Below are 23,808 nucleotides of genomic sequence, written 5' to 3'. Positions count from 1 at the left end.
CATGGCTTCACAACCATGGCTAGTACAATACCAACAACCGCAATTCCAACAAGTATACCAAGGTTCTGAGCAACAAATCTTTGCAAATAGTGGGCAGCCGTTTATTCAAAATGGTCAAAATCAACCATTTTACAATGGTCATGCCCACCAACCTTACCAAAGTTGCCAGCATCAAATGCATTATGCCGGTATGCAAAGACCAACTGCTCAGGCAATCCCATCTTATCCTGGGTATGCTTCACCTAACTTGAATCAACAGTTACCCTTCGTGGCAACTTTAGAGTTACCTGATTTAAATCGGTTAACAAACGATCCAATCGCTTACGCTCCATGGTGGCCAGCGATTCCGCATAAACTTCCATCAGATATTCCTAAATTTAATGGAAATCCGGGTGAAGATCCGTCAAATCATGTGATGACATTTCATCGTGGTGTTCATCAAACACCCTAAATGATGATTCGATTAGGCTTCGCCTTTTTCAGAGGACGTTGACTGGTCCAGCAGCAAAAGGTACATCGAATTGCCTAGAGCTTCATTCGACAACTTCAGTACCTTAGCCACAACCTTTTTAACCCATTTTCAATTACCAATAAGGTATGAAACAGGAACGAAACTCCTTACCAACTTCAAACAGACGACGGCCACTCACATATATGATCATATACATGAGTGGCGACGTCGTCGTAGAATGGTAAAAACGTATGTTCCCGATCAGCTCTTAGCTAAATGGTTTATCAAGTCATTACTACTTTTCATCACAGAAGATGTGGCAAAGGGGGGAGTCGTAACAGAAGAGCAAGTTATCGCTCGTGCGCAATATTTGGACTTGATTTACACTCAGTCCGGCATGCTCTACGATAAAATACCTGACGCCCCTAGACCGGAATTCTCAGTTCCTCCTCCTCCTAAATCAAACAATGACTCTCATGATGGCAATGGTGTGATTGGCGCAACAGACACGAAATCAACAAAGGCTACGTCCAAAAAGGCCCGTAAGATTTCAGGTCAAAATGCAAAAGATGAACTTCTTGCCTCGGAAGTGAATGCCGTATCGACAGATAAAGGAAAACAAACCAAGAAACCAGGGGGCAAGAATAAAGGCAAAGGGAAGAAGAAGAAACAGGAAGAATCATCTCCTGAAAAATCTTTTGCAAACCCTCCTGGAAATAGGAAACAAAAATTTCCATGCATGATATGCGATGAGGATCATCAGACACTAGATTGTCCACACAGAGCTGAGCTTAAAAAATTCTTCAAGAATTCAAAAACCTCCGCAGTGTTAACTGATCCGTTTCCAAATCCAGGAACAAATCTCAAGTGCTAATGTTATCGGTTTCAAAATAGCAAAATGATGCTTTGATATCGACAAGGAACAAAGATTATGGGAATCCACAGCTGTCGAACAACAAGGATAAAGATCAACCTAGTAGTTCGACAACAACTTCGACAGAAGTTGCGCCGCCCATCATTCCTGAACTGACAATAAAACCGCCAAAGGGAGTAGTACACAAATCGACATTTAATCCTCGTGCTAGAGCAGCACAACATTATAATATAGTGGAAGATTTGGCCCAATCGCCATCCGCTATGTCGACTCTTGAAGTACTACAAAATTGCCCATCCCAAAAGCAGGATTTATTATCGGCCATTGGTGGGATAGACCCAAAGGATTCCAATCTTGTATCCTTCGATCATAAAGGATACGATCCTCAATTACCACCTCAACTAGCTTTCCTTGTTCAAGTGAGAGCCCTCAACAAAACTGTTCATCGAACAATTATTGATGAGGGGGAATCTACATGCATTATGTTGATGAGTTGCTAGAAAACTTTAGGATCTCCAACCTTGTCGCGATCTTCGACGACATTAAAAGCATTCGACGGAAGAACATATACCCCATATGGTATTCTAAGTAACTTGAAGGTTGAACTAGGAGGGAAAACAGTAGAAATAGATGTTGAAGTAATCGATGGAAATCTCAATTACAACATCCTACTAGGAAGACCATGGATATATGCTATGGTTGCCGTTGTTTCGACATATTTTAGGAAGATTGAATTTCCCTTTCAAGGAGGGATTACAATCGTCGATCAACAAAACTTCCTCCCCAATCGTTCTCAAGTTACAAGAAGCATTCCTATGATCCATGGAAGCCACCATTCGCTTCAAAATATCGGAGTAGGCCTACTAAAAGATCCTATATTAATGGGAACTTTCGCCCTTCCACCTCCAATCAATCTGGCGGAAGTAGTGTCGGTAGGAACCTGCAATATGATATCTTCTAAAAAGATCTCAAAAAACGATATCGACATGGATCATGCGATGGTTTTGCCTCTGAGCCCAACGGAAATATTGTAGCAATCAATGTTCCTAGCTTGGATGGCAAACCCAAATCAACGCTCATCAAGTGTTTGGATAGATAGGTCTAAGGAATATGGCACCCCTTCAGATCCTTGGTCAAGAGTGCATGACACCGACGAAGGAATTGTTCAATCAATGGTAATTGAAGGGGCACCATGGGATGATTACCACCATCGTTCCCTTCTTCCGGATTGTGGAGAAGATACTCCTGATGACCTTTATCATCCTTCAGTTTTTTGATTTTCTATCAAATACTGTAAACACGGTGGATTCCGAGTGAAACTTGTCCAACATTGAAGAGACTATCGCCATAAATATCTCGACCAAAATAGATGTTGTAGAGAATATTTATGTTGGAAAATTTTGTTCTCCTTCAGAACTGGAAATATATGACGCTCTTTTTTCACGAATTGAGAGATGTCTTTGCTTGGTCATATAGTGAAATGCCAGGCTTTGACTCGAGTATCGTTGAACACGAAATTAATATGTATTCAGATGTCAAACCAGTACGACAACGGCTAAGGTAGGTGCACCCCAAGAAAGCCGCTGCCATTAAGGCAGAAGTTGAGAAACTTCTCCATGCTGGTTTCATTTACCCGGTTCCTCTAACCGATTGGGTATCGAATATTGTCCCTGTTATGAAAAAACAAGGAACAATTAGAGTGTGCATCGATTATAGGGATGTAAATCAAGCTTGTCCAAAAGACAACTACCCTACACCCTTCATCGACCAGATAATTGATGAATGCGCTGGATGCGAAATCTTTTCATTCATGGATGGATTCTTCGGGTATAATCAAATAAATATCCGCCCACAGGACTAGTCAAAGACTGCATTTATTTGTCCATGGGGCACATTCGCATATCGAAAATTACCCTTTGGTTTAAAGAACGCAGGGGCAAAGTTTCAGAGGGAAATGAATTATGCCTTCCATGACATCAAAAACATCGTTCAACCATACCTCGACGACCTTCCGGCTCATTCGCGAAAGCGGACTGATCACCTGCAGCATTTAAGAGCGATATTTCTACGTTGCCAACACTAAAAGATACGACTCAATCCACACAAATGTGTATTTTGCGTTAGTTCTGGTCGTTTACTTAGCTTTGTAGTCTCAAAGTACGGGATTTGTCTCGACCCATGTAAGGTTCAGGCAATCATAAATTTGCCTCCACCTTCGAATTTGCTTTAGATTCAAAAACTCCAAGGGAAAGCAAACTTTCTGAGGAGGTTCATTCCAAATTACACTGAAATTGCTAAAGGTTATACGCATCTTTTGAAAAAGGAAGTACCCTTTGTCTGGGATCAGGTTGCGCAAGCTTCCTTTGATGCTTTAAAAGAATCCCTAATGAAAGCATCATTAATGTACGCTCCTGATTATCAAAAAGACTTTAACCTGTATTTGGCTGCAGCGGATACGACCATCGCAATGGTTTTAGTTCAAGAAGACGACGGAATCAAACATCCTATATATTATTTAAGTAAGAACTTAAATGATACAGAAAACAAATATTCTTATGTTGAAAAGCTAGCGCTCGCAGCGGTTCAAGCGATACAGAGATTGCGACACTATGTCCTCTTTCGAAAAACTACCATTCTGTCAAATTGCAACCCCATGACTTATATATTGTCGCGACAGTTGTTGGGGGGAAAATATTCAAAATGGATAGCAATCCTACAAGAGTTTGATCTAGAATTTGTAAAATCCAAGTCAAAGAAAGCTCTGGTTTTCGCAGAATTATTATGCGATCTCCCATCGTCGTCCAACGATGAAACATCCGAAGAAACGATGGTGGATGAAAGTTTGTTTCTGATATCTTCAAGCAATGAGTGGTATGGGGATATAATAATTTATCTCCAAACCCAAAAATATAGGCCAAATACCTCTCGCTCCGAACAAAAACGTATTCGATACCAAGCAAAAGACTACATGATCGTCAGTGATACACTTTACTGTCGCGGTATCGATACAATTCTGAGAAGGTGCCTCACGCATGAGGAGGCCGAAAAAGTCCTGAATGATTGCCATTTAGGTCCGTGTGGGGGGCATTAATCCGGTTATGCTACAGCGCAAAAAATCTTACGAGAAAGATACTTCTGGCCAACAATGTTTAAAGATTGCATAAACGCAGTCAGAAGTTGCCATGCTTGTCAAATTTTCGATAGCAAAACCAGAAGACCACCCGCACCTCTGCAGCCAATAGTTGCTGTCGGGCCATTCGCCAAATGGGGCATCGATTTCATGACATGTAACCCCACATCGACCGGGGGGTATGGGTATATCATAGTCGCAGTTGACTATTTTACCAAATGGGTCGAGGCGATGCCTACATTAGATAATACTGGTGAAACAACTGCCCTTTTCTTTTTCAATCATGTAGTCACCAGATTCGGCGTACCACAAGCTATAGTCACAGATCATGGATTTCATTTTCGCAATCACATGATGGTCGAATTAGCTGCCAAACTAGGGTTGTCTCACGACAGCTCTACTCCATACTATCCGCAAGCCAACGGACAAGTTGAAGCAATCAACAAGGTCCTGAAGCGTATGCTGCAAAGGATGATTGGAGTTCACAAAAGAAGATGGCACCTAATCTTGTACTCAGCTTTGTGGGCTTACCGAACATCGGTAAGGAATGCAACCGGGTTTACACCTTTCCAACTGGTATATGGCCTGGAAGCAGTCTTACCAATCCAGTGCGAAATCTCGTCCCTCAAACTCGCAATTGATCTCCTCCCCGGAACTTTAGAAGAAGAAGCTCGTTTCTTGGAACTAATCCAATTGGACGAAACCCGTTGTGATGCCGCTTTGGCTAACGAAGCCCATAAGAAATGAGTCAAAGCACAGTTCGACAAGAATGTCAAACCCCGTGTCTTCTCAGAAGGTGACTTGGTCTTGCTTTATGACCAAGACTCCAATAAATTGGGAGCAGGTAAATTTAAGTCTTTATGGATGGGCCCCTATATTTTTAAGCGAGTGTTAGCAAAAGGAGCCTACGAGTTAATGGATTATGACGGAATTCCACTGGCGCAACCTCGTAACGGGTCATACCTCAAGCTTTACTATGCGTAATTCAGTATGGTAACCTGTATGCTTTTGTTATGTTTTTGTTTTCACTAAAGTGTTTATTTTGGTCAAGTAATCCACTTTTTACATTTATTGCAGATGTCAAACCTATTAGAGTCATGCGTTGGATATGTCGACGGAGTGAGTCGTAGCTCGCGGAACCTATCTTCCGTGGCCTGGGCCATTTTTGATTCAAGCGGCGAGTTAGTAAGTTTCAGAGGAGTATGTATTGGTCAATCAACGAATAACATTGCTGAATATAACGCGTTGATAGAACTTCTCTCTGATGTCATCACACATGATATACCCCGACTGATTGTCAGGCTAGACTCACAACTCGTCACACTACAACTCACTGGTATCTACTCTGTCCGAAATCCAACTATTTATCGCATGTTCCTAAGGGTTAAGATTTTGAAAAGGCAATTTGATTTTATTCAATATCAGCATATTTCCAGAAACTTAAACACATTAACTGACTCATTGGCAAATTATGTGTTGGATAGACATTTGGAACATTTATAAAAATAAAACTCCAAAAATAAAAAATATATATAACTGTTTATGGTTTACACATAATGTTCTGTAACGAAGACAAAATTTGTCAAATGACCAAAAAACTCAAAACGCTAGGGGGCACCCTAGTCTAATGATGCTCGTGATAGCAAGTCACAGCCTCTGCGATCATGCATAAGAGTCGAGTCCATCATCTTGGCACACTAGTAGTATGCCGTTGCAACCTCAAGGGCAAGTCGTCAGTCCTCACATCTGGAATACCAAGAGTGAGGCCCTCAACTTGCTCCTGTAATGTTGTGAGAGTCTCGGCCACATCAAGGTCGCGAAGGATAGCCCTTCCAACAGCCTCTCCTGCTGGGGCGGCAGCTGGCACTCTCAGGCGTACTACTGGCCGAAAAGGACCAACATCTGCATGAACACATGAGTTTGATTAAGTCTTGATAGAATAAGGCACAAGGACATTATAAGAGAAAAACGATAAACAGGGATATGGTCAAAGAATTTACCAATGGCACCCCACTATTCGCCAGCTGGCAGTACTAAATCTGGGTCACCCCGGAAGTCCATACCAGCGTATGGGTACTTGGAATAAACCATCTCTTGACGATCAAACCACCCGAAGAAGGTATAAGAAAATGAAATCTGAGACTGACCAGCATGTCTAGACATATGGTCAACCCATCTCTGCATACGTGGTTTAGTAGGTGAAGGTAAATCGAGTGCAATATACTGCGGCTGCATTAGTGGTATCTTTTCCAAGGCAAAGGTGGTCAAAATAGAACCATACCCAAAGTTCTTCAACCTCCCAATCTTTACCTTGGTCAACTGTTCTTTCATCACAAGAAGTACTGCGTCGCACCAGTTGAACACCTTCGGTTGGAGGCATTCCAAGGCATACTGCATATAAGATCGGTTGGCTACATGAAGAGCCGCACCACCAGCCATCCTACCAAAAGTAAACAGAATAGTCCTGAGGGACCTGTCAGTGACTTCGCAGATGATGATCTTGCTGTCTTTACTCGGCTGAGATCCCTCTCTGCAATAACGGCGAACATAATCTCTCACAGATTCACCTCCTCGGGCCGAACTTGATAAAGAGATGGGGGCACCCCGCCTTGACAAGGCAGTCAAGAAATAGATGTCTACAATAGTCAAGGGGATGGATTTGCCCCTGATCTGGAAAACCTGGTTGGTAGGATCCCAAGCATTGAGAAAATACTGCAGTAAGTTGATCTGTTGTCTCATGCTAGAAATGCGGAAAAACTTCATCAAGCCACAGTTCCGCAGTGCGTTTACTGTAACCGGATCATGTAGGGCAAGCATGTCCTCTTCTTCATGCTCACGTTCTCGCCATGTAATAGTCATCTTACTCCAAATATCTCTGAAAAAAAAACAAGAGAAGAGTTAGATCCTGATTTTGGTAAGAAACAGACAAAATTTCCATCAAAAACTGTGCATAAAATTCCTTCTTTGCACCCATCGCACCTGCAGTAGTGCTCTGGGTGCGTTGCATGTCAGATGGCTAGTGGACAGGCCAACATCCAACGCACTTTTCGATACACAGAGGGTGTGCTGGAGGCAGAACGATTTTTTTAAACCCCAGAGGCTCAGAAAAACCAGGAATCAAGCTCAGAATGCAAAATGGAAAGCATGAAATGAAAGAGCTCAAGTTTAGCTCCTACCTGGTCCAGACGGCGCCGAGAATCGTCCATAGAATCTCCCGAAATCAGCTGATGAAAATCAAAGGGGGAAAGCACCTCCAAAGCTCCAACAAACCAAAGTTCAAATGAAATGGTAAAATGAGAGGTGAAAGCACTTTTTCATTACTTTTTACGTAGTTCAAAGTAAAATATTAGTGTTCTAACTTATTTTTCAAGCATATATTGTTCATTTTTGACTAGTTTGATGAAGCAATTGAAAATACAGTATAATCTTTGAAAGAACAAAGCTATTTATGGTAAAGTAAAAAAGAGACCATTTAATCGAGCAGTTTTAGAGCGGACTTCATGCTCGTTAAAAAATAAACATAAGCAATGAGCACATGTTCCCCCAGAGTTTAAGCTCATTAAAAAATGAACCAATTTCCGGTAAATAACCATCGTGAATGTAATACTTCAGCCTTTAAAGCCTTGGTCGTGTTTGCACCGTCACCTCCACTTTTACATTGGCCGATCATTCACCTCCATTTGATTGTTTACCCATTTTGAGGAACAACTGCGAAGAGTGATCTCACTAGCCATCCTTGTAACACTGTCATGATTGGAAAATTCCAAACCTTACCTGGAATCGGTTGCTACCCATTTTATCACTCGTTCCTCAAAAGATGAGTCTCCTTTAAGCTCTTTTCAATTGACTCGTAAAATATGAAAAGATTGCCGAGCCATTGGCCTCTCCAGCTCGTTAAAAGGACCGGAAGTGCTATCCCTCCTATAAATTTTAATCTTTTTGGACCTGAGGGATTATTACACAAAAAGATCGAGCGCTTGTTTTGTTCGGCTCGTTAAAAGTATCAAAAATTCATCCCTTCTGTATTGTTTTATACTTTTTCGGACTTAAGGGATTAGATGACGAAAAAGGAATTTTGGAGTTACCTTTACGTTCCTTTTCAAACTCCCTAAAATTGAAAAGGACCGAGTTATCTTTGTCGTTAAACTTGTTAAAATTTTTAATAGCGACAAACTTGTCTATAGACGAGAACGAGTTTCACTATCGCTAGGCTCGTTAAAACATAGCGATGGGTTTGCCTGAAGGGAAAATTATAGAACAAGCATATGTTATCCTCCTCAAGCTTGATAAAAATAAAGAGGTACTGGTCAGCAATGACTGGGGAAAAATTGGGAAGAAAACTTGAAGAAACTTTGTTGGTAGCAAGTCACTCTTGAACATGACACTTTCACTCCGCATCCAAGTCGGGTTGGGTTGTTTCATTCACCGGTCACATCATCATGGTCCCGTCATACCATACACATTTGGGGTTAATGCTACCAATCCATCACGTCAGTGTCACCGATATGTTAAGAGAAGTCATTCAGAGAATTCATCTGTGTATCACCCACTACAATACATTTATACTCCATTCTTTCATGACCGCCACCCTGAACCTTATATCACCAGATCGTTTTCACCTCCATTAAAATCATTTGCTCCGTTACGTGTCATTGATGTGGGATTCATTAAGGCCCTTCTATGACAGGTCACTTCTTGTCAACATAAGCTCATTATCCAAGAAGTCGATCTAGGAACACCCCATTCAGTACTTTGAAGCTTGCATGCCTCAACGACAAGTTTCTCACTTCCGGCGACAGGTTTACATCAATGACCTTCGACCGAAAGATTTTGCGTGGTGTTCGACGCCAAGTTCTTTATTCACACCACGTGAATTGTACTGCAGTACCTTGAGGGTCATTATCATTATCGGTGATTCCTCTCGCTCTTGTTAACAGCATATATTATTGGCTAGTAATCAAGCGATGTCTTTCCATGTTCGACTTCAGAACATCTCTCACATGGATAGACTTGTACTTCGAGTGAAGATCAAACGAGATTGAAGACCCCGGATCTAGTTTCCTCCATTCGGGCTGTGATATATATTCAGGAAAATAAAGACATCAAATGTACATCATTGCTGCACAGATAATCATCCAATCAAAGGGATGATGGCTCTATCAGAATCATCAGTCTACACTCAGATGATTGTCTGTCTTATGTATATGAAAATGAATTTATAAATCTGAGCATGGGAATGCCCGGCTCAGCTAGATCATGAAAATATTATGAAGATAATGTATTGTATTGTATCTTATTACAGGTCTCCTCCCAGCTTGAAAGAACTTCGGATCCTCATAATAAAGCATTTCACCCGACATCAAAAGATTAACGACCTCATGCTTTAGGGGGCAACTGTTATAGACATTTTTGGGCCCTACAACCCCAAGCATGAAATGTCCATAAAAAAGGGCTCCTAAGTCCCTAAAAGTGTTTTTCTGACCCCTAAAGGAACAAGGTCAACAGATTACAGCTTCTCCCAGAAGTTCTCCATGAAAAACTGCTCAGAATTGGTCAAAACAGGATCATTTCAGCTGCTCCATAGGCCAAGTGCGTTGCATCTCACCTAAATACACTGTGTGGGTGCGTTGCATTTCAAAAATCCCTTCTATGGGGTGCGATGGGCGAGAAATGACAAATGGCAGTGTCATTCCGCGAGGTGGAGAGGCAATGGAAGCTTCCAGAAACTTCTCCTGTGACACTTGCCTCTCTGAATTTGACCAAGGATGAGTAAGAGATCATCAATCTCCAAGTGGAAGCAAGAGCTATCAGAGAGAAGACACTAATCAAATCACAAGCTGACTCATCTCCCTTACAGATATCTATATATGGATCCCTCATCCCAGAGATCCAGAGGCTGGAATTTTGCATATTGTAAGGAATTGCTGCTGGTTTCTTGAGACAAACATCAGGTTGTTGGGTGATCTAAGCTTTGTATGAGGTGAAGAGGGGCTTCCTTGCTGAGAGGTTGATGCTGGGTCAGAACAACTAGTTGTAACTCCTCTTGGATTTTTATTATTTATCAATAAAAGCTATTCAAGTTTTCTTCCATACTTTTGTGTCATTCATGTTTGCTGCATTTGTATGGTCAATTTACATCTGATCCTAGATTTTTTATGATTATAGATCCATGTCTTTGTATAGTGCTATGCTACTGTGATCTTACAGGTACTCTGTGAAGCTGGGCGTGCAAGGGAACAAGTAGCGAAAGACTATCAAGGAAGAGAGGAATCAAACCAGGAGATTAGCGCAAGACAGAGGTTGGTCTTCTTTGTTCCTCTCTATCTATAATTCATAAAGGAAAAAAGAAAGTAGCTTTACTCTGTTTGTTTCTAAGGCAGCTGTCACACCTTAGTGGGATAAGCAATTCTGAGTAGACACTTTTCCCTGTAACAAGGGTTCCTTGAAAAAGGAACATCAAAGTGGTGAGAATGCTATTTCTTCCTAAAAGGAACAACAAAGTGCAAATATATATAAAAAAATATGTACAGAAAATAATTTATGCTAACAAAACAAAAGAATTATGTACAGAATGTAAAAACAGTTGAATCACTTAATGAACCAGAGGTGAGGAATATTTCTCTTCCTCCTCCAAAATTTGGATGTCTGATTCTTCGCGGAGTTGCTGGTAGAAGGATTCCCGAGTAAGTGGTTTGCGGTATAGTCGAACTCGGTGGTCGTTTTCCTTGAAGGTATGTCCAGATCCGTCAATGGTGATTAGAGTAAGGGTGCCATTATCATGTACCTTCTGGATTTCATATGGCCCCAGCCAACAAGTCTGAAGCTTTCCAGGAAAATCCTGAAACTTGGAATCGTATAGGAGCGCCCAATCTCCTTCGCGGAAGACTTTCTTTTTAATGAGGGTGTCATGCCATTTAGCTCGCTGCTATTGGATCAATGCAGTGTGTTGAAGGGTAGAGAGCCTGATTTCATCTAGCTCATTGATCTGTTGTAATCTATTAATCTGTGCCTCGTTTAGATCTAAACCGACTTCTTGTGCTGTTCGTAGTGTTTGTATTTCAAATTCTATCGGAAATATGGGTTCCTTTCCAAATACTAGTTGGTATGGTGAATAGCCAATAGTGCTTATCCATGTTGTTCTGCAAGCCCACAAGGCTTTTGGTAATCTTGTAGCCCAATCGCTTCTATGTGATGCAATGGTTTTTGATAGGATTGCTTCTATTATTTTATTGCTGCTTTCTACTTGACCATTTGGCTGCGGGTGGTATGGAGTAGTAATTTTATGCAGGATATGATAGTTTTTTAGTGTTGCAACAATCTTGCTACCAACAAACTATGGTCCACCTTCTGTAATTATGTCTCTTGGAAGCCCATATTGGACAAATATATGAAACATGAACTGTATGAAGGAATTCTCTGTAGCTCTTGGTAATATCTCTGCTTCAACCCATTTGGTGACATATTCTGTTGCTACCAAAATATATGTTTTCTGGTTCGAGGATGGGTTAATTGGACCAAAAAAATCGAGGGCCCATCGCTCGAATGGTTCAATAACTAGCTGTGGATTTAGGGGCATTTCGTCAGACTAACCATGATGTCCTGCTCTTTGGCAACTGTCACAAGCTTGAATGAACTTCTTTGCGTCTTTGAAGATCGTGGGCCAATAATACCCTGTTTGCAGCACCTTATGTCCAGTTCTTCGATTGGCGAAATGTCCACCACATGGTCTGTTGTGACAAGCTTTCAAAATTTCAAAAATTTCATCTTCGTGGATGCATCTCCTAATGTGCATATCTGCCCCTGTATGGAACAGGTAGCTCCGAATTCAAGAAAATCAAGTACTTCGCTGGATAATCTATTTTTGTTCATTGGGGGTCAGATGTTTTGGTAATTTTCCTACTGCTAAGTAATTTGCAACATCAGCATACCAGGGTGTTTTAACAGTGACAACAAACAAAAGCTCATCTGGAAATTGATCTTCAACTGCCATTGCATCCATTGGTTTTTGCATTCGCGAGAGAAAGTCAGCTACAAGATTTTCTTTTCCAGGTCGGTCCTTGATTGTGATATCAAATTCCTGCAATAAAATCAACCATCTGGTTATTCTACCATTTGTGATTGGTTTATTTGCTAAGTATTTTATGGCAAAGTGATCTGTGTACAAGATAACAGGATATCCAGTAATGTAATGCCTAAACTTATTGACAACGTGTATTATAGCTAAAAATTATTTTTTGGTAACAGTATAGTTTAATTCAGTAGGAGATAAATTCTTGCTAATATAATAAATTGCATACGGTTTTTTATCTTCTTCCTTCCCAAGGACTGCTCCAATAGTTGTATCTGAAGCATCTGATGAAATTTGAAATGGCAGGTCTCAATTTGGACCTCTAAGGACCGGGGCTGTTGAGACAATCTTTTTCAGATCCTGGAAAGCACAGTCGCATTTTTCTGTCCAAAGAAAGTCAACATTACCTGTCAGTGCATATAGAGGTGCAGCAATATGAGAAAATGTTCTATAAATCTTCTATAATAACCAAAAAATCCAAGAAAACTACGTACCTCTGTTTGAGTGGTAGGAGTGGGAATTAGCAAAATTATTTGTATTTTGGCCAGGTCTACCTGTATTCTAGCTGTTGAAATATAATGGTCTAGAATAAGTCCTTCTGTCATCATCATATAGCATTTTTCATGGCTCCAACAGAGCCTGGTGGCAATGCAATGCTGCAACACTTTTTCCAGTGTGTCCAATGTTGGGTTGAAATCATCCCCGTATGGTGTAATATCATCCATGTATACTTCGAGCCCTTCATTTATTAAATCTGAAAAAATGTTGAGGATAACCCTTTGAAATGTGGTAGGGGCATTACATAAGCCAAAAGGTAGAACTCTGTAGGAAAATGTTCCCCAAGGACAAGTAAAAGTAGTTTTGTCTTGGTCTTCAGGGGCAATCTGAATTTGATTGTATCCACTGAAGCCATCTAAGAAAGAAAAGAATTTCTTTCCTGCCAAAGTGTCTAATATTTGGTCAATGAATGGAAGGGGAAAGTGGTATTTTTGTGTTGCTTTATTTAGCTCTCTATAATATACACAAATCCTTCACTTTCCATTCTTCTTTGGTACCACAACAAGCAGAGAGACCCATTTACTATCAGAGATAGGGTAGATGAAGTTCACATCTAAAAGTTTTTGAAGTTTAGCCTTTACAATGTCTTTTAGATGAGGATTAAGTCTCCTTTGGGGTTGGAGAATAGGTATCACATCTTTTTCTATGTAAATGTGGTGCATACATAACTGGGGATCTATTCCTTTCATGTCAGGATAGTCCCATGCAAATGCTTCTTTATATTTCCTTAGTAGTTGGATGAGCTTCTCTTCTTGTTCGGAAGTCAGGTTGGCATTAATGTTTAAAGTCTTTCCTGGCTCAATTTCTACAATTTTTCTATTTGAGACAGAGGTAGTAGGTATTGTTTGATCGTGTGTATCTTTAAGAGGATCTTCTTCTAATTCATTATCAAATGCTACTTCTATCATGTGACATTGTATGTGGGATCTGGATTCAACTTGACTAATAAAATTGTTAATGGCATCATCTTCTGTTTGGTCTTTGAAATCAAGGGCCTCTTCTATGGTTAATGGAGATCTAATATTTTCGGTGAGGTATGATATAGGATGTTTGTTAGTTTTTATTATTGTGACGCTTGGTTGTGCCGGAGGGTATAAAGCTAGATTCTTGATATTAGCCCCCCTAGTTATGGTCATACTGCCTTGTCGGCAGCCAATATAAGCATCGACAGTTGCAAGCCAAGGTCTACCTAAAATCAATGGATGTCCATCAAGTCGGTTTTTGGGGTTTATTATCAGAAAATCGGCAGGATACTCCTAGGAGTCAACGGATACCATGACATCATGTAGTGTGCCTTCTGGCCTAACCACAGATTGGTTAGCCAGTTCTAATAAAGTGGAGGTCGGTTCTACTGATGTAATGCCCAGTTTTTGGCAAGTGGTAGTTGTTAAGATATTGATTGCAGCTCCTAGATCAACTAAGGCATTTGAGAAGGCTTTTCCATTGATTTGTACGGTTACTATTGGATTTCCTGGGTCTTTATATTTAACGGGTGTTTCTTTTCTTGATAATAGGTTAGATAGAGTGCCAACTACTTGGACTTTTGGGTTATTTGTTATTTTCCTCCTTGGTTTCTTTATACATAGCTCTTTGATAGTCTTTGCATATATTGGGATGTCTTGAATGGATTGGAGGAGTGGGATTTTTATGTACAGATTTTTTAGTTCTCCCAGAATGTCAAAATTAGGATATTGTATAGGTCGAGATATTATTAATCGTTCTGGGAATGGGCGGGAAGATGTGGTTTCTTGATCATGAATTTGTTGTCTGGTCACATCCTCTTCTTGTGGTGGTTGTTCTATAGGTAACTGATTCTCAACTTGAGTGGTTTTATCTCCCTCTGTTTCAATGATGCACCTAGATCTTAATTGAAGGTCATTACACTCCCTTAGATCGGTTCCTATTTATGATGTTTCAATTATTTGAATAGATTGGACCGGTCTGTTATTTGGATTGGGGTTGGGTTGGGCTGGGAGTTGTGGTCTTAAGTTAGACTGGGGATTTTGTTGTAATGCTGGCAGTGTAGGTTGAGGGAGTGGAATGGTTCCTACTGGCTGATTCATCGGTCTTTGCCTGTTTGTCTACCAGGCTTGACTCTGTGAAGTAGGAGGGGACCATTGTGCTGGATATACGTTGTTTTGCCAATATGGTGGAGTGTAGGGAAAATTTGGCCAATTGGGTTGGCTTGCTTGATTAGGCCATGGAGATGATGAAGGAAATGGTTGTTGTAATGAATTTGGGAAGGGAGGTTGAGTTTGCCACACTGTATTATATTGTTGAGCATGCTATTGTGGAGGCTGAACAGAAGAAGCTGGGTTTGAGATCATGCCTGATTGCCGTGGATGCCATTGACGACGCTGATTGAATAGATACACCAGCTCTGGCTCTTCTTCTGCTTCCTTGTATACTGCTTTCAATCCATGAAGTGAGGTACAACTCTCTATAGAGTGGTCTTTCGTACAAATGGCGCAAACTTGGATTGCATCTAATGGAAACTCCTTGTGACTGTGTTTCTTTCTGCATCTGGGACAGAAGATTGCAAAATTCTGTTCTGCCTCTACTTGCTTTTGTTTAGCCTGCATAATATCAAGTTGTGTTGTCAGTGTCCCTAATATGTCAGTTTTAAAATTTTCTAATAAATTTCCAATTTCTGCACGAGTTACTCCTTCTGCCGAAATTCTGTTATCTCTTGCAAATCGATCATGTTCTACTGGTTTCAACCTCGTGCTGCCTCTCGAGCTCCTGATACATAGATTAATAATGTCAGCAAAATTTTCCTGATAAATATCTCCTTTTCCCATAATATTTAGTGTTTCAATCCATTGTTCCTTCATTCCCCTAATTAGTGTTATTTTTAATACATTATCAGGTAAGGGTAATGATGCATAAGGATATCTTTGAAGATTATACTGAAAACATTCAACATACTCTTCTAACGTTTCATTTAGTCTAGCTACCATCTGAAATATTTCGTCTTTTAACTCTCTATACCTACAGTAATCCTAATATTTTTTAGAAAAGACTCTTTCATTTGATCCCAGTTATTTATAACACCACCACCCAATCCCATAAACCATCTTAAAGCAGCCCCTTTTAATGTAGAGGGAAATAATTTCAGTTTATGGCGATCAGTGGTATAGTCATATCCTCTACACAGCACATCAAATTGAAATAAGAATGCATCCAGATCTTCTGATGTAAGGCCATGGAATGTAGGGATATGCTCAAGAGGAATTGCTTTCTTAGGTGTGTTAGCTACAGTATCCACAATGGGGTATTGCAGTGTAGAGGTTTGGGTGTTTGGCTGGTTCTGGGCCATTTGGTCAAATATATGCCAATAACCTTCTGGGATATCTAGGAGGGTATTCCTAGGTTGTCGAGGGGGAATGGCTCTAACGGGAATGGCCTTAACAACACTTCCTTTATCTAGGATGATGAGAGTGCCTAATGTCTGGGGGGATTCTTGAGTTTCTTCAACTTCGTTATAAATGATTTTTGCAGTGCTTCCCTTATCTGGGCTACTTAATGGCTGAATTATCCCAAGAGGAGATCTTGGTTCTTCAGTTTCCCTGGTTTCTCCTCTTCCTTCACAGAGGTTGCTAAGGTTCCCTTCTTGCAATGATTTTGGGCTAGAATTTTCAATTTCTTGAAAATCTTGCTCTTCGGTTTGACTGTGCACCTCAGCAAAGGCTACAGATGGTGATCCTGTGGCCTGAAGGGAACTAGTAGGCTGTCTAGAAGTAACCTTTCTAGGCCCTACTGAAGGCTGAGATTCTGCTTTCTTAAGGATTTCGTTTATAAAGGTCGATCGGCCAAGGGTCACTGGCCCTCACTGGCCCCTTAGCTTTGTCAGGCTTGGGTAGAGGTTTAGGACTCATTTCAGGCTTTTTCTGCTTAGTCATGCACACAAATCAAATGCTAATTTCTACCCCAATAAAACAACAACAAGTCTGCAGGAAAGCGAGCAGGGGAGAAGGGCTATTACATGCTCCACACATAGGTTCTTACCTTCCATTTTTAAAACCCAGTTCTCTCCTAGCAGGTTCTTACATCACTCTAGAAAAAAAACAAATGGCTACACTCTTCCCTGGCAACGACGCCAAAATGTCGAGCAGTAAAAAGGGTATTTTTCACCTCTATTTACCTCACATTAAATTGTCAATCCAGGAAGGATTTGTTATCTCAAAGAGTGTACTTAGTTTGAGATGGTCATTTGTCAGAGTAATGATAGTAGTATAGTGCTCTAAATACAAGAGTAAACAGATGCTTGAAATAAGATCTACTTATAGAAAAGAACCTTAAGACTCAAATCATGCACCTAGAAAACTATAGCAATTTATCAGTGAAGGGTATAGTAACGATAACTCATCCCTCTGTAAACTGATGTAATTAAAGATAATCAAGGAGAAGATCATCAACCTGGGAACTAGACAACAAATGTCAACGTTCACTACAGTCTTAGATCGTTCCACACACCAAAGCAATGATAATACAAATAATAGGAAATGGAACAACAACTAGTTCTTATAAATAAGATTGAACAACAAACCTCTGTCTAAAGAAATAAATGCAGCAATCGTATCCTACAGAAATCAGATAGCAATCTCTACTCTGAGGATAAATCAGACAACAAACAAAAATAGAACGACAACTATTCGCAATTAAATATAGAACAACAACTAGAGTTAAATGTAAATGTACAATGAGCCAAAATAAATAACACACACAGTACGCTTAATATTAAGAGAAACAATAATCTAACTTCGATACAACATGTATCAATCTCAGTTATAAAGAATAACGATTGTAATTCGTAATGGAACAACAACGTCAATTGAAAAATAATCGTGATTAAGTGTAAACCATAAATGAATACAATAATACCAACTTATGAATGTTACAGCACGGTTTCTCTGTAATTGAACAACAATAGCATTCTGTAAGGAACAACAATGTTATATCAATGATTAAAGGAATAACAATCTGTTACAAAGTCAGAATGAATAATACAACATTCCTGTCATAGAGAACAACATTGCTCAATTGAACATAAATCAACTATAACAGAACCAAACACATCAGATTACCGAACAAAGCTGATAATGAAAACCACACACGAATTAGAGATAATGGTACAAGAGCAAGTGTTCCACCAGGGCTGGGCCCTTAGCCTCCAGGGACACACCGCTTGATATTACTCCAGAATCAGAGATGAAACGACTACCAGATTTATTTTAAAACATCAAAGCAGAGTTACAATGGATAACTTCTCAATGAGAGTCAATGACCAAAGTTTCCAATACAAAGGAGAATTACATAAAAACAACAACAGGTCGTCCCCCACGGGATAGTAGTGGTACCCCTTCTTATAATAGCCGAGCGGAGATATCAATGATACAAAAATAGTTAAGATAGCGATCCCTCAGGATCAAAGGATCCTGAGGGATTTGCCAGACTATTAATTTTTGATCCTGAGGGATTTGCCAGACTATTAATTTCCAGTTATCTATTTGTTCTCTTGCGCCGATTCGATATCTTCTTTTTCCCTTTCCTCTCTGATATGCTCCAATTTGGATCGTCTTGTTTGCATGTGGTTTCCTGCTAGAGGGACAACAATTAACTTTGCCCTGTCTTTTCCTTTAGGACGACAATCTTTCATTTTTTCCTCTTCCTGCATAAGAAAATGGCAATTATTAGTAGTTTTATGTTGCATATAAATCCCTTATATCTTGTCATCATTTCTTATTATCTGCCTAGTTCATGATGCAAAGAGGTTATGAGTTTTAAAGCAAAGATGACAAAATAAACGATAAAAACATACCTTTTTTAGTACTCCACATAAGCCTATAGATGAATTTTCTTTTCCTCCTCCATGGTTGAATTTCCACCACCATACTATCTCTCACATCTATACTTGTCCCTTTTGGAGTGGGGTATGTGGATACCTTCGCTGGGGCTATGGATGCTCGCTGGCAATAGGGAAATGTTAGTGGCACTGGTCTTCCAATGCGTTATGTACCCAATCCCTTGTACAATGATCTTTTACGTGGTATGCTAGTTATTTTTCTGGGGCTATGGACACTCACTGGTAGCAAAGGGACACTAGTTGAATTGGGGAATTCCCAATGTGGTATATTCCCATTGTGCCCAACATAAAAGCTAAATATAATTATGAGTAATTAAAAAAATCCTTGTCTCTTAAATAAGGTATAGGGAGGGCCACTAATGCAAGGTCAAACAATTAAGGCATGGAAATATCTATTGAGAAGCTGTGAATCACTTCGTCAGGGCTATGGATGCTCACTAGCAATAAAGCAACGTTTGGTGTGAAATTCCATGAAAGGGGTGTCCATAAGATAATTTTAATCTCTTACCATCTATAGTCCCACTTTTAATCGCATAACATGGTGTTTTTTATTAGGATACTAAATTACACAAATCATATTAAACTCCAACACGACATTATCTCCATCCATAATATTTTAAATTGATATAAAATAACATGGCCTCGGTTATCTTATTACCAATTGAGATGGACTTGTATGCTGACTATTAGGCATTCATATATTATTGAAATAATATTCTCTAAAAATAAAAATAACATTTCTATACATTAATTCACTCACTTGTCCGTTATAAAAGTAGAGTTATCAAAAATATAACACATCAACATTAAAATACAAGTAAATATTCCACATTTAGCTTAATTCATAACATTATTTACATTCACAAATTAGAAAAAGTTTAAATATTATCTATTGACTTGCAAATGTTTTAACAGTCATTCTTTAAAACTAAGTCTATCGTGTCCATAAAATACATGAAGAAAAATATTACATATTTCAAATTTTCTTTGCATGTGATTACTCATTAAAGTCTCAAAATTATAGAAGGAACCTTGAACTATAAGCTCTGGCTATTTAATATGATAATTCAATGACCCCTTCTCAGAGGTTTCTTGAGTCTACAGAAGGCATGCTCCCGATGACCTCTCCTTTGAGTGCCCCATGGACTGTGTTGTAAATTCCTGGCAACATATCCATCTTATCTTCAATCCCAGTTACTCCAATATCTATGGCCTCCACCAGGTTCATTATTATATCAATTTTTGCATGAAGGGTTTCATTCCTAACGCATCTCCCATCCTTTCAGCTTTGAGAACGATTTTTCACCAGAGATTTATATAAGCGTTAAGTTTTCCCCATGAAGGTGTAAAATTTTTTAATACGAACTCTTATAATTTTAGTCTTTTCTGTAATTAATTCCAAAATAATTTCATGTCATCTCTGCGTAAGTACACTCATACCCAGATTGGTACAAAAATTTCCCCCTGTGTAGGAAAATCCCATCGGATACACTTGCGTTGTCATTTAGGAATGAGACTCCATAACCCAACATGAAGGCACATGGTCTACGTTCTTGATTCTCCGTAGAGGAGCATCATCCCTTGTTGGAGCCTGTTGTTATCACCAAACCCTTCCTTTCTCCTAAATCTAAAGTTTAATACACCTTTAAGATAAACTAATTCTTATGATAACTTTAAATAACCCACATTTATATAGTCAGAGCACATGTAATTAGTGAGTAAATCTCTAAATTTGATCATGCTCCAAAATGGATCGACGGTCTGCAGTTACTTATTGGGTAGGAACTTGCATATTTTTTAAAAACTCTCTCTTTTCCCCAACGAGCTTATCCTTTCTCCACTTTTTCAGTGATCAAAATATTCCTAATACAACTAATGGTCCTTATTTTATTATTGAGCGTTTATCCAAAAGGATGTTAAGAATTCAGTCTTCTCTCGACGTATCATAAATATCCATTTAAAGCTAATCGAATGGTTGGATTATTTCATCGGTCCTAAATATGCAAGTGAATTAGCGCGCCACTCACCCTTGATGAAATCACGACCGTGCATATTAAGACAATCAATGGTTATCAGACCCCAAATGACATGAATGTTAAACTTTTTGCCACACCCGATGGATGAGACTCATCCTCATTTCCTGAGTTGATTAATTAGGATGTGGTGCTTGTCCCACTGTCAGTCCCGAGATAATTATTTTCATAATTGGACTGAGTGTGGAAGTTTGTATTAAAATGATTAGAGTTCGTATTAAACAAACTGACCACCTTCGTGGGGAAAACATAACGCTTACAAAAATATTGTGTGAAAAATCCTTCTCAATGCCAAAAGGATGGGAGATGCTTCAGGAGTGTGTGGCGTTAGGTGTGAATCCATCCACACGAAAATGGATAGACTAATGAACCTAGTGGAGGCCATAGATATTTGAGTAACTAGGATTGAAGAGAAGCTGGCTATATTGCCATGAATTTATAACATAGTCCATGAGGCATGCACATGAGAGGTATTCAGCGGCATGCCTTTTGTAGAGTCAAGCAACCTATGAGAAGGGTTGATTGAATTATTAGACTGAATGGTAAGATCTTATAGCTCAAGGTTCTTTTTGTAATTTTGGGACTTTAGTGAGTAATCTCATGCAAAGAAAAATTGAACTCTGTAATATTTTTCTTCATGTATTTTATGGACGCGATAGACTTAGTTTTAAAAAATGATAGTTAAAAATTCCGTGAGTCAATATATAAGCTTGAAACTTTTTATAATTCATGAACGTAAATAATGTTATGAATTAAGCTAAATGCATAATATTTACTAGTATTTTAGTGATGATGCCTTATATTTCCGATAATTCTGCTTTTATAACGTACAAGTGAGTGATTTAATGTATAACAATGTTATTTTTATTTTTAAAGAATATTATTTCAATGATATATGAATGCCTAATAGTCAGTAGACAGGTGCATCTCAATTGGTAATAAGATAACTGAGGCCATGCTACTTTGTATCAATTTAAAATATTATGGATGGAGGTAGTGCATGCTGGGGTTTAATATGATTTGTGTAATTTAGTATCCTAATAAAAAACATCATGTTGTGCGATTAAAAAGTGGGACTATAGATGGTAAGAGATGAAAATTCTCATATGGACACCCATTTCATGGCATTTCACACCAAATGTCACTATGCTTCCAACAAGCGTCCATAGCCCTAGAGGAGTCATTCACCGCTTCTCAATAGAGTTTTCCATGCTCGAATTATTTGACCTTGAATTAGTAGCTCTCTCGGTGCCTTATTTAAGAGACAATGAGTTTTTGAATTGCCAATATTTAGCTTTAGCTTTTATTCTTGGCACAACAGGAAGATAACACATTAGGAATTGCCCAATGCCACTAGTGTCACTCTGCTACTAGATAGAATCCATAACCCCAATGGAGTCACTAGCATACCCTGTAAGAGATCACTCTACAAGGGAGTGGGTAGGTAACCCACTAGAAGACCAGTACCATTGACATTGTTCAGTTTCCAGCGAGCGTCCATAGCCCCAACGGAGGTATCAACATACCTTCAAAAGGGATAGGTATAGATGTGAGAGACAGTATGGTGGTGGAAATTCAACCATGGAGGAGGGAAATAAAAGTCATCTACAACCCAAAATCAGGGCTTTCATCAACATGTGATATCTAGTAGGATTTTAATTATATATATAATCATATTAGGGTGTAGAAATTTTGAATAATTTAACACATATTCAACAGAGATTATCCTGATCATGTACTATTGCGGAATACATACACAATACATAAGCTCCTCTACGTTGATCATCAATATAGCAACATCAATAACAATAAAACATCAAGAGCATTCACACATTAACACAGTATGTAACCTGGGGAAAGCATCTCGCTAAAAACCCCAACTATCTGTATATTAATGATTGAGACCATGTAACATTACAAAGTACAATGCTTATCACAAGCAATTCAGTACCAACTCCACCTGTTACACACAATACAGCTAAGATCTGATCTCCAAATCTATTCCACTGCTTGCCTGCCTCCACTGCTCAATACCTGCTCAAGAATGAATGAGAATGGTTTACAAAACTCGTATTTCACCTCCAAAGAATCACTCACATTGTGTTAGGTGTGAGCAGAGGCTATAATACTGGGCAAATACATGAGGAAACTCATTGGCATACTCAATCCCTTGATTGTGCAAGATCTGATGCACAACTATAGTCACAATTGATAGCAATCTGATCCTCTAACACCTGTCCCTGTTGAAATGAACATGCACTGACATGCAACTGAGTTAACTGATGTATTCTATAGTTGTATTATGAGTTAATAATTAGTTTAACAACTCATCATTAGTCTATTTGCAGTTAGACTAATTAAAACTAGTTTAACCAAGTCAAACTGAACACAACTCCATCAACTCCACAATCAAATCCACCAAACTCAACTGATTGAGTTCTAACTGAAGTCATGCATGCAACAACTCAACTGACTCATAAGAAAAGTGTAATTCTTTCTGACAGCTGCATGGGCCACATCTGTAGCTCAAACTAAAGTGCTCCAAGAGAATAAGATCAAGTTTATAGTCCAAATATTACTATGAGACAATAATATTTGACTTTTCTATTTTGGACAGCCAATCTAAAAATATACTTTGATCACTCCTGCTGTGATCACTACTGCTGTGGTCACTCCTACTATGATCACTCCTGCTGTGGTCACTCATGTTTTGATCATCCCTGCTGTGGTCACTCCTGCTGTGATCATCCCTGCTAGGATCCAAAAATAGAACTTGCGCCATAATTTGCCTGCGGACCCACTTAGTGAAGGCGACTCTTTTCACTAAG

The sequence above is a fragment of the Pinus tabuliformis genome, chromosome 3_2, assembly GCF_031772625.1.
Source record: "Pinus tabuliformis cultivar Carrire ecotype Pingquan chromosome 3_2, CPIR1, whole genome shotgun sequence".
In the NCBI taxonomy this organism is placed as follows: domain Eukaryota; kingdom Viridiplantae; phylum Streptophyta; class Pinopsida; order Pinales; family Pinaceae; genus Pinus; species Pinus tabuliformis.
The sequence above is the reverse complement of the archived record's forward strand: the minus strand, read 5'-3'. Positions refer to the sequence as shown.